We start from the raw sequence: 13392 nt of genomic DNA on the forward strand, positions 1-13392 counted from the left end.
GGTTCTCAACCTTTTTTGAGTCACTGAGCCCTTTCTGGTATATAATTTCTATGGTGGAGCCCCATAGGCCTATTTTTTATTTATTCATCAAAGGTTACTGCCTTATTTTTATTACTCAAAAATATTTGTTATTTTTTCAAATTTGCTGGTTTTTTCCCCTAGAGCAGCTGCGGAGCCCCTGGGAGTTCACACGGAGCACCGGTTGAGAACCCCTGGTCTAGACCGACAATTAAATCAAAGGTTGAATACATAAAAGAGAACCCACAGAAGTAAAACAGCAACTAAATACTTGATCAACCAGGTCAAACATATTTTGGTGTCCCACCCTGGTCTTGTGTGCCCGAGGAAAAAGACCTGCCCCCCCCCCCCCAGTTTTGCTCAGAAGTTCCAAGTTCTACATAAAGCAGAATGAAAATCAGATCCTTGAAGATGGCTGGCTGGGATGCCAAGTAGAAAAAGAGTGATCTAGAGAGAGAGACAGTTTCTTAGCTGAAAGATGAAAAGCTGATACTTTAGATCCAGCAGAATTTTTGAATAATTCATTTTCAAAATTATAAATGAATCTCAACAATTTATATATATGCCAGATAAAAGAATTTAATTTGTGCTATTTTATATATATATATATATTTTTTAGTCTTCAATCGCATGACGAATGTACTAGCTCTAGTTAGCAGGGATCTCTGTTTCTCTGAAATAATAGGCTGATAACTTTTTTTATGAAGCATTCTGGGTTTAACTTTTCTGGCAGCAATTTTTATCTCTCTATAACAATTTTTGTTGTAGGCAAGAGAATTCTGAATACTCTCTTGCAAATGTGATACTTTTAGTCTAATTGGAATCATTTTCTTCAGGAAATGATTTCGAAGGCATTGTTGAAGGGCTAAAAAAATCAGCTATTTACTTGGGGAGCTTAACAACAATGGTTTCTTTGTATCATTCATTCCTGCTGTTCCTTAACGTGAAAATAAAGTGCTAAATAAATAAGCTGTGATGAAAGGTATTTGACTCTTTCATCCATGTCTCGCCAAATTCAACAGATTTTTTTTCAAACCATGCCATATCTTTCATTTGCAACCTGTGATTTATGTATTAAAATCATTAGAATCATAGTCAATGTTTATAGATAGCAATTTTTTGAAATGAACTTTCAAAATCGTACTATAACAGGGTGTCACCAAAAGCAAAATTCTGGGACTTTTCTGTGACCTTTTCTCAATCGCAGGGTTCCCACTCAAAAATTTAGAAAAAGTAGGAAGATGGAGGGGGGGTACCCCTCTTATAGACAACATAACCATACCATAATTAAAAAAATCCCTAAAACTTTTTAGTTTTTTTTTTTAATTTTCAAAATTAATTTTTTTTTTCATAGCACTATTTCAGTATCTTGTAAGATTTTTAGTATCCTGTAAGATTGACTCGAGCCAAAGAAAAATGACAGAAATGACTTGGTTACAAAAACAATTTTTGGCCAAAATAGGGTCTAGGTTCTTTTCTGCTTTCCTCACAATATATATATTACATTCTTTCTTTGGGAGTCTTTTACAGTCCAGTCTGTCAACGCTCTTCGACAATACACACAGCAAATTATGAAGATATGTAAGTTTTTTAAAAATGACACTCTTTCAATACCACTTCCAAAAGCATAGTGCAAAATGTGTAAATTACAAAAGGTACGATACAAAGTGGACCAGATGGTTTTACTGCAGTTCATCCCTTTTAAAAAGGATTTGTTTAAATTTTAGTGTTCAATGCCAGTGTAATCATTTTGCCCGAGTGGTGCAGTGGTAAGATTCTCGTCTTCCACGATGAAGGTTACCGTTAAGGTCCACGGGTTCGAATCCAGGGAAGAAATCAGAAATAACTTCTTTACCTACAGAGCCTAGAGTGACCACCGAGACGGTGCCTTCATTTCCCACCCAACTTCCCTGGTTGGAAATTGCTGTATGGCGATATATGACAAGTTGGTGTGCAGTAAAGTAGTGTAATCATTTTGACAAATGAAGCACTTTCATTTCCAACTCTTTACTTGAGCATTGTAAATATTGTTTATGCCTCTGCATGCCCCAAAAATACAGAAGACAGTTGAATGCTACTGGGTATCATCAAAGTCATAAACCCTAGAATAGGTCTATTTACCCAACTGCTTGTTATGCAAACTGTTGTTTCACCTATACACAAAATGTGCACCATAATTTTGAATGATGAATGTTAGTTACTGTGTCCATGACTATGAAGAGAGAGTAGTTAAATACAAAATTATTTTTTTTCAACCAGACAGAAGTTTTTACGACTACTCTACTTGTAGAACCCTCAAACTAAGCAAATGAAAAATTACTAAATCACCAAATGGTCCACATGACATCCCGCCCCCCCAAATAAACTTAGAAACAATACAAAATTTCTGCTTTGGCAGAATCATTAATTGCAAACTACTATATTTGTATTATTTCGCATTATGTCCATGATTCTCTCCTCAATTAAAATCAATTATAGGAATTTTGTTGATAGGATTTCATTAAAAAGTAGGAAAAGTATGACAAAAACTAGAAAGTGGGACATTTTACCAAAAAATGGGACGACTGGGAGCCATGCTGGACTGTTTTCTGATATCAGTGTTTCCCAAACTGTGAGTAGCAACCACCTAGTGAGGTTTGGGTAAATAAAATAGCGGGTCTTAATGAGAGGGAACGCAAGTGAATTTACAACAACAAAAAAAATTTAGTTTTTAAAAATTTTAAATTTAAATACAACGGCTCATAGAAACTGGACCTTGAAGGACTCAAGCCACATAAGGGGCCGTTCAAGTATTACGTAAGCAAGTTTTTAGCCATTTTTGACCCCCCCCCCCCTTTGTCAGCAAAATTTCGTCATCAGCTCTGCCCCTCTGAAACCTAACACATATTGGTGGGATCAGAGACGTACACGGTGGGGGGGTTCTCTAGTGCCCCCTTTCCACGATCAAAAAAATTTATTTTTTTAATGCAAAAAAAATATTTTTTTTTTAATTGAAGTTTCGGAAGAAAATACCTTTATATGTTGTTATAATCAATTTCTGTGAATTTCAATGTTATTTGAAGGTTATGAGTGTAAAATTTATCTTTAATAAATTCATCGTGACCCACCCTCTAAGCCATTGTTTCTCAACCTTTTTTGTGTCCCATCGCCCCTTCTTCAGAAATTTTTTTCTCCCACCGCCCCCCAACGCAATCTAACCCATAGGATCCTATGTTATGCCCATTGCTTCTACCGCCTCCTGGAACTTACCATCGCCCATAAGGGGGCGTTAACGCCCACGTTGGGAATCACTGCTCTAAGCCATATAATGATAAATCACATAAAGTTCCTTGGCCCGCGGACCAAATATGGCCCTGGGGTATACTTGATGTGGCCTGCCCTCTTCAAACCTAATTTTGTAAACATGAACTAAACGGCACATTTACAGATCGCTTAAGTGTCCCGTGGTACAATTCCAGAACATTTAAGTGGCCCGTGGCATATTTTCAGATCACTTAAATGACCCGGGGCACAGTTCCAGAACACTTAAGTGATCCGTGACACATTTAGAGATCCCTTGAGTGACACGTGACATAGTTTTAAAGCACTTAAGTGGCCCCCAGTGTGGTTCTACATCACTCAAATTACCATTTCATGCACATTCTCAGATTATTTAAGTGATGTGTGGCACAGTTCCAGAGCACTTTAGCGTCCCGAACACATTTCCAGATCACTTGGATCCGCGAAACATTTAGAGATCACTAAAGTGGCTCTGTAGGGCACTTATCAATAAGGGAATGTTACTTCAAAAGTGCCCACATACTATCGAAAGGTTTTTCTCGTTTTTGGTTCACCGAGTATAAGATGCCATTAAAAATATTTAATATTTTCATAAAAGGTGGTTGATGACGTAAGCATTATCCAAAACCTCCCTCCCCCCTTGTCATCAAAAGTCAGCAAATCGAAAACCCCCTCCCCCATCGATGATGACGTAATACTTGAACGGTCCCTAAGCCCTCGCCCCCGCGCAAGAGCATAAGTGGATACAGATTGTTTCCCCCAACAAGGTGGGGGTACCAATGTCCATCTTCTGCCTAAGCCAATAATGTTTTTAATGGGGGGTGGAGTGGCGATCGTCTTTATTGCCCTCCCCCCTGTATCCCCACCCATGGCTTCAACCAACTTGCAAAAACCCCTAAGCCCTCAGTAGATCATGAATATTCAATGCAATCCATTCCTGCATACGCCCTTGCGGGTCGTATATACGGACGTCTGACAATCCTAGATCCCCACACCTCATCAATTTTTTTGTCGTATCGGAGTTTCTTCGCCACCTACATCATCCAAAACTTTCCAAAGCAAGCGCCGTGGGAGCACCCACGCTCATTGAATACAAAACGCGTCCTGCGAATGCAAAACTACTATCGAACACACTATTGATCGATATTGAGCCGTGTGCACAACAGCCGCGTTGCGCTGCAACGCATAGCAATAGTGGACTCAAAACAGAGCAAAAGACCCGAACGACCAAAGCGTATCAATAATTTAATTTTAAATCTTTAATACGCTTTGCGAACGACGTTGAATGGAGCAAGGTGTAATTGATCGAGCAGTTTTTTGTTCAGTCGGTTCAACGATCGGCGCCGACTGTCGAAATCGGCAGTTCGCCGTCGGAATATCGACGCGCATCAGAAGAAAACGCTATCTAAATAAACTGTGCACGAATATATGAGCCCGTTTCTTTACTGATTGCATTACCTCCGACAGACCAGACACGACCCAGGCTCTGTCCCTCCCGGGATATAAATTGCATTACCACGCGCAGACGAAACGTATTGGCGTAGGTAAAATAAACAAATTAGAAGAAACCATCGTGTAAAAGTACATAGTCCGGCCGATTTTACAATTAAGAGGGAAGCACAGTAGTGGGCTGATAGAGGGTTCCAGCCTGGGGACCCTAAATGAGATAATTCTCATTTTTGTTTTTTTCACACTATAAACTCACTATACGGGGCCCCGTGAAAAATTTGACCTAAGCCAGCCAAAGATCTCTCGCTTAGGGGGCCCCCTACTGTATGATGTGGGGCTACTAGACCAATGGTTCTCAACCTTTGGAATCCCGCGGCACGGTTGATTTCTTTTTCTTGAGTGGAAGGCCTGGGCATATACAAGAGTTACTGGGAAATATATGGGTAAAAATAAACCACTCACGGCCCGGTTTGGCGGATGCCGGGGCCCGCGGTTGAGAAACACTGCACTAGACCAAGGGCGTAGCGGGGGGGGGGGGGACTTGGAGGTCTGGTCCCCCCCCCGAAATGTGAGATAATGACCGAAAAAACGGAAAAAGATGGCCAAATCCATTGTTCTGTCACTTTGGTCCCCCCCCCTAAATGAAAGTGGTCCCCCCAGAACGAAATTTCTGGCTACGCCCCTGCACTAGACCAACCAAGGGCCCTTCCGAAGGACGGATTTCACATATTCCTTTTCCTATTCCCATTTTTCGAAGTCTAATATTAGACGATTGTTATTTGCTCTATCGTTATGTCTAGGTGTCGGTTTAGATGTAGATCGCAAGCTTTTCATCGTATTCCAATTATTCTCTTTTTGTCAGTTGCCTCGATATCTCCTTGAGATGGGAAGCGGGGTGTGTCCGGTCCTTCAATGTCAGTTGCCTCCCTTGCGTAATTCATGTTTCATCGGCGGCTTCCCAAAAAGTTTGGCAGATATTTTCACCATATAAAACAACTTCAAAGCATAAATATAGGTGCACAAATCAATATTTTCAGCTCGTCACAACACCAGGAGCCGCGACGCACACTTTTGGAAACACAGGTACTCCTTTAAATTCGGCCTAAATGTTGTGTCGCAACACAATTAATGGTGAACAAGTCCGATGTCTGTCTTCTCTTGAACGCTCTCGTTCTGTCGCATGCGTATACTGTACGGTTTCGTCGTTCGCTATAGATAGTCGGTAAAGATCGACGCGATCAAAAAATAATAAAAATTTGATATGTGTGTGATAATTAAATTTTTTTTTCCTCCTTCGCGAGGGAAAAATTTTGTGCCCTTTCACCTGGCCTTCACAAGGATGGGGCTGACAGGGCTACTACTACTGACCCAGATACGTACCTCGTCCATATTCCTCTGCAGAACTTCTAACGAATTGGTACATGTTGGAATGCGTGCGTGAGTGTAGTGAATCTGACGTGAAGTTTGTTTCTGTGTAATGCTTGTTGTGTGTAGCGCTTCCATCTGCCATCAAGTTTTCTAAGTATGAGTGAAGTGTAATGATTAGAGAACAGATTATATGAAAATGCATATGTGCATAGGCATTTGCATATTGTGGCCTTTTTTAGCATTAATGCGTATAAATGCATAAAATCAAAGAATTTTCAGACTATAAGTGCATATTTTTTGAAGGTTTAGTCAAGCTCACTCTATTTTTTTTATAATTATTCAAATAAATATTGTTCATATTTTCATAACATCGGTTTTTTTTCCCCGCAGGTGAAATTTAGTGAATTGAAACATATTTATAAAGTATTTTACGATTTTACGTTTTAATTTTTTTTAGAAAGAGTTTCAAAATTCGTTTGTTACTGATATTTTCGTTATTGAGCAGCTACAACAAACTGAAAAATGCCTTTGTCTCACCACGGACATTTTCTGCACACGAGGGCTAATTATGCGGGACCTACAATTTATTACCGATTCCGAACGACAGACGTTTATTTTATACTCACCGCACCGAATGGGTAATGCGCTAACCCCTCGATGGGACTCTCTGCGGTAGCAATCTTTTTCGGTGATGTCACCGTTTCAGTTCGGAAAGGTTTAGGAAAGTTTCTAACAAGGACGAACCGGGTATCGAACTCGTGACACCTCTAAATATCCTTTGGTATTTCAGGCGAGTGTCATATCGACCTGGGCTACTGCGCCCAAACAAAAAAATGTGTAGATGCTATTTGCATGCAGATGTCATATGCACAAGGGGCACAAAAAAAATCCCCTCTTATATAAGCATATATGGGGGGGATATTTTTTTTGTAAATGAATACATATGCATTAAGAAATAGAAAAGAGCCATTTTAAAAACACATTTTTTGCATGGTGATTTTTTTAATGCATATTTTCTCATTTTTTGTACATATTTTGGAATTTTTGATTTTTTCAAGATTTCTAGTGCATATTCTGCGGTGTTTAAGGCATATTTTGAGATTTTCAGTGCACATTTTGGTATTTTAAGAGCACATTTTGGTATTTTAAGAGTACATTTTGCATTTTTAAGTGCATATTTTGCCACTTTTTTAGTGCATATAATCTGGGCTCTAGTAATGATTGCATTCTTGTAGGCCTGTTGCTCTGTGGCGAGACTTTTTAACGGAGAGATCGGCTCGCATTCGCGCCTTGAAGTTGGGAACCACAGAAAACCAACTTCACCCGACCACCACTATGGTGACGGTGGGGTTCGAACCCGGGTCCTCGCGATGCGAGTCCGTCACCAAGGGCGTAGCGGGGGGGGGGGTGACTTGGGGGTCTGGTCTCCCCCCCCCCCCCGAAATGTAAGAAAATGACCGAAAAAAGGAAAAAAGATGGCCAAATCCATTGTTCTGTCACTTTGGTCCCCCCCGAACAAAATTTCTGGCTACGCCCTTGTCCGTCACTATGACCACTCGACCACCATAGCGGCGGCTGCAGAAATAATGCTAAGGCCCGGGACAATTACCATTGTTTTTTCATGCTATAAATTCATTAGAGCCCCCACTCAGTGAAAACTGGCTTGAGGAATCGCCAAAGATCCAACAGCCCTGCTTCACGTTCTGTGGGAAGGTCATGTCCTCTCTACGGAAAACCAATATTGTTCCCAAGAGGACTCCCTACTGCCATAGACCACGCTAGAAATTATCACGTGATCGTGAGAACACTGCTTTATTACAGATGTTGAAAGGTCTAGACAAGCAAAGAAAGAAAAGTTATTTTTTGCCTTCCCCCATATAATGTCTGCCCCAATGTAGGGTGGCTACACATTGACATTGTTCCTTTCTGTTGCTACTCACTCACCCATCCATCCCTCCCGGACAAAAAAAAGTAGGAATAAAACCTGAGAAGAAAAAAAAACATTGAATGCCACAGAGAGCTTCTCCAAAGCCTAGATTTTAAGAAAAAAATCTCTGGAGAATCAAAAAAAATCTGTGACCTTCACTCAAATTTTGTGACTTTTTCGGGACTTCCGTGATGGTAGACACCCTGTATAATGAAAACACAAAAAGTGAGGATGGATATACCTGTAGTTTCCCTTCTCTAGAGATGAGGAAAAAAAGAGGGATACCCCATTCACATCTTTCCCACTGGATGGGAAAACAAATTTTTGAAACAGTGTAAAGTACATAAACCCTTTATATCTAACCACTCTATGAAAAGTAGGAAAATATAATTATCCAAGTTTATATTTGGTAGATTATTTCAGTTCTGATTAAAGATGAAAAAATTCTGTTTTTCAAACAATTGGTTAGCACATGATTATCTAAGCTTATACTTTAAAATACAGTCTATATATAAGTAGATAAAAGGTTAAACTTTAGTATAAGTAGAACTTGGAAAAATTATCCAAAAATTCTAATTCTCTTACAAACTTCTAGAGCTTATTTAATTCAATTTTCTTCTATTTTAGATAATTTGAAGTACGAGGTAAATATATCATGATTTTCTAGGACAACCGAATATAGACAGTTCAAAAAATTGTAAATCTTTGAAGACCAAAGTTAGAATTCAGATGAATTATTTTTCCGCACACAGTGGGTGGCGTTTTTTTTGCATTAACTTCTGGCTTGAACAGCTAGGTTAGCATTCTATCTGCAAAGCAATGTTTATGAAATGTAGGGCCAGTCCTGAAGATAAATATAACTCTTCTCCCTTTAACTTTACCATACTACTCCCATAAACTTTTCTCCCTTTGAAAGCCAAAACATGCATTAGAATACAGTTCCCTTTTCGTGTTTACTTATTGTTCAGCAACTCATTAAAAAAAAATTACAGGTGTTGGTCAAGAAACAGACAAAACCACAAAATTATTCAAAGATTATCTAAATTCATAAAAAGGTTATCTGTTCAGTGCCTGGATAACAAGTGAGCTATTTTTAAACTCTGCATAACGATCTATAGGAAAGATTCAAAATGCCATATTTTTCCCCCAAATTTAATGCCTATTTTAACATTGTTCAGTTCAGCCAGAATGCATCAAGATTGTGTACCACTTGTTATGAATAAACGTTGCTCAACCTATGGATCCAGTCATACCATTCAAAATCTGAAACATTTTTTTATCATTGAGAATATAGAAAATATTAAAAAGTACAAATTGTTATTTGTTAGAAAGTGCAAAATTTGGGAAGCAATTTCATTAACTGTTGATCATAAACAAGAAATTCTATAGTGATGCAGATTCCAGAACAGTGGAATAATGTAACAGCTACGACAAATTATTAACAAAAAAGTTAAGCTTTTGTAAAAGTTTAACATGCTCACCAAAGCTTGGGACGAATTCGACTACCGTATGGACATATTGAGCACCTTTAATTTGGTTTGTAAAAAAACTTTGATTAGCCATGTAATATAATTACTTTTATTATAATTATTAATCTTAAGTGTCTGTGTTCAATATTTTTCGTAATATACACATTTCAAATCAAGTGATTCCTTTTGAAACACCCTGTATTTTTTTCAAACTAAAACAGAACCGCTGAAAAAAGAATACGTGACGATCAGCTTCCCCCTCGCTTATAATGAATTATTCACAGTCTGGTTGGTTTCATTATTTTGCCTAGAGCAAGGTGAGGTTTTTTTTTTTATTTTGGGAGCATTGCTTTTTTGTCAGAAAAAAGAATCATGCTATTTTCTTTATTTATGGATGGAAAGAGGTAACACCCCCTCTATCCCAGTATACGACATTAGCTATTGGTGAGCAAACTATGGTATTCTTAAAATGGATGTTGCAGTTTTGTTCTTCCAGAGCTGTTTCAGACTGTCTTTTTCATGTTATTCTGGAGCAAGCCGGGCTATATTTAAAATATGCAGCATATGCCCTGCTTAGAGGCAACTTGGGTTCTTGTATTCTGGGAATTTAGACAGCGATATGTTAAAGTGCGTGTGGAAAAAATGTGTGGAAAAAATCAGAAACTGTTATATTAATGTAGAGATGTTTCAGGGTGAAAAAAATTTTCTTTGGAAAAAAAAATTCCAGAACTCTAAAAAATAGAACAGCAGGACAAATTTTCTAAAATGTACGAGGATGCTTGAAATGACATCCTAAAGGATGAGTCTTGTAACCCTACTCTGGATTTTGAATTAACCAAGTTCAACTGTACAAGAATAAAATTCAGATACACAAAAAAATAACTCGAATAAAAATGACAAACTAAAAATAGAGGAATATTTTTTTAAACAATAGCAGGTTACATAAAATGTCACAAATATATCTACAAATGTTTTGACATAAATTGTAAAACTGTGCAGATGTAACAAAGTTACCCACTCTGTTCTTCCCAAAGCTCTGAGGTGGGTGATGAATGAAAAAATTGAAATTTACAAAGAAATCTGAGAAACCAGAAACTGTAAGGAACAAATGCATTAAAAAAAAGAAAGCATAAAACTCAGCTGCAAGATATGAATAAACATTTTGATGAGCAACAGTTTTTTTTTTTAACAATGCTAATGTGTTGTACTAACATTAACAACAATAGTAACAAATAAATATCAATATTTTAAGATTTAATACATCACTACATGCATCATTTACTGGGCTTCAGTCCCAGTATACAATCATCGATCTTGTAATGGCAGTGAAATTGCTGTATAAACCCTGACAATAACAGAACACTTTTCAGAATCTTTCGATATGTTGGCCTACACATATTCCAATGGTAATATTAAACTATACAGCATATTTTTAAAAAGTTATGCACAAGGAAACATGATCTTGAACTAAAAGCATAAATCTGGTGTAATATTAGAAATTTGTTCAATTTTGAATAAAAATCAAATAACTCAGTTCGTAAAAAATATGATAGGAACTGCACAGCCAAATAAAATATTCAGGGAAATAATAGTTTCCCATGTCACATATAATTCTATTCAGATATTTTCTTTCTCTATTTAAGACTCAACAGCACATTCCATCACAGCCACTTTTCACCACTTTGAAAGTGATGCATAAGGGGCTACCAAAAAGTGCAAAAGGTTTAACATATGCCTTCTGCAAATAACTCTACCTTTATATTAAAAATATATCTCAAAATAACAGCACTAGTAATTTGAGGCAGTGTTAATATCCAAGTCAGCAAAGTTTAATAGAATTCATTTCACTTATTGAAACTACATTAACCATCATTTTATTGGATGCACATAAACTAGTAGAAAAAACAAGAACGACTCAAGAGAACTATTCATATGACTGGCAAAAACATCAAGCAAAAGAGATATACTGCAGTTATAAATAAAACCCAATATGCCCATTCAATTTGAGGCAAATCCTCAGTGGTCTGCACTTAAATAAGACTATGTAGATGCAGAGTTAATAATGTTCAAAGGATTTAGTCTCCTGAATTAAATTTTATAAAGCAGTAAAGCATTTGAGAATAATATTTACAAAGATAATATTTTCATATAGCTACCCAATAAGAGCAGCAATCCATGCTGATCAAGAAAGAATGCATCTTTTAGGGGAAAACTGCCAGCTAGGTATACAACTTTATTGCAACATATTGTTGTGGTCTATCAAAACAAAATATCTAAAATCATTCTAAAATTCACTTATTTCAAAGCAGACAATGTACAAGTAAACTATACATAAACTATACTTAATTCTCTCTGAAACAAGAATCATTCGTGATAGTCTAAATTTTTATAACTGCATAGAATTTTTGTATACATCATTTTACATCTCCAAACTTAAATATTATTGCCAGCAACACCTCATGTCAACTTAACTGCTCTTTTACAAACTGTTTCTCCACGAGTTAAAAAAAAGACATTACTATGATTCGTACAACATAACTATTTTTTGTAAAGATATATGTGGCTAATATGCACTATGAAGTATTTGTTAAAACAAAATTATGCATATAAAGTCAATTTATGTCTCAAATCATTCATCTAAAACCCGTCATGGAGAAAAGTTGGAAAATAACACCAATAAAAGGCTCAAAATTGGTCTCCATATGAAAAGTTAATACAATGTAAAAGACTGCATAGAAATTAAACTTTTAGAGCAGTTCTTTCTTGGAATTTTGTAGGTGCAGTGTCGCACATAAAATGAACATGTAACAAAGGCACAAAAACTGCACCTTTACTTCACATCGCAATAGAGCCATGAAGCTGCTTTGTCTTTCTCTACATGGCACAAGTCATTAAAAAGAACAATTAAACTGCTAACTTAAGTGTAAAACTAAAAAAGACAGCTATAAAAAAAAAAGCATCCAATTCAAAAATAACAGGTATTTTCACATTGTTTCTCTAGTCTCAGAATTTCTTATAGCTTTCTCTCACAATTACTGAAATATGAATATATATACATATACACACACCACTTGTATAAATTGTGAATTTATGTGCTGATAATAGGTACCTTATGATGGAGAAATTTGATAAATACATATTGAAACTTATTTTTGTACTTGGATTTTGCACTGACAAATAGTACATATGTCGAAAGTTACTTTTGGTTGATAACCATTAATTAAGAAACCAAAGAAAGAGATTATATTTTCAACCGTTATTTATTGTGTAATTAATTTATAAATTAGAATAAAAAACTAGTGATTTTATTTGTCTTATTTAACATAATTTTTGATTGCTATCACAATAGAATTAACAGGGAAAATCCCCAAAACATATGGGAGGATTCACGTGCAAGATGTCATTACAAAAAAGTGAAATTTGAAGTTAATACAGTAAAAAAATATTTAAAATTAAAATATCTAGCATCAAATATGTATGTTTTGAATAGATATACATATATATGTCTGTGCATTATGTATACCAGCAGTTCTCAACTGATGCTCCACCGAGCTCTTGGGGCTCCATGTGCACTCCCCGGGGATTCCATGGCCACTCGAGGAAAATAAATAAGTCAGCAAATTTGATGAATAAACAAAAAACCGAGGCTTGAGGGGCTCCATCATAGAAATTAGAAAGGGCTCAGTGAGTAAAAAAAGGTTGAGAACCGCTGATATATAGTCTAACCCTGATTTAATTAACAAATTCTTTGATTCAACAATTTTTTTTAGGCTTCTGTGTACATATTTGTGTTAATCTCAACTCCAATATAACAATTTTTCTTGAATGAACAAATTAAAATTTGTTTTATCTGACTTGCTAAATTGGGGGTTGACTTACTGT

Source organism: Pholcus phalangioides, unplaced genomic scaffold, assembly GCF_987345545.1.
Source record: "Pholcus phalangioides strain wild (caught in Gottingen) unplaced genomic scaffold, Ppha-v1.0 ptg000039l_1, whole genome shotgun sequence".
NCBI classification, from domain to species: Eukaryota; Metazoa; Arthropoda; class Arachnida; order Araneae; family Pholcidae; genus Pholcus; species Pholcus phalangioides.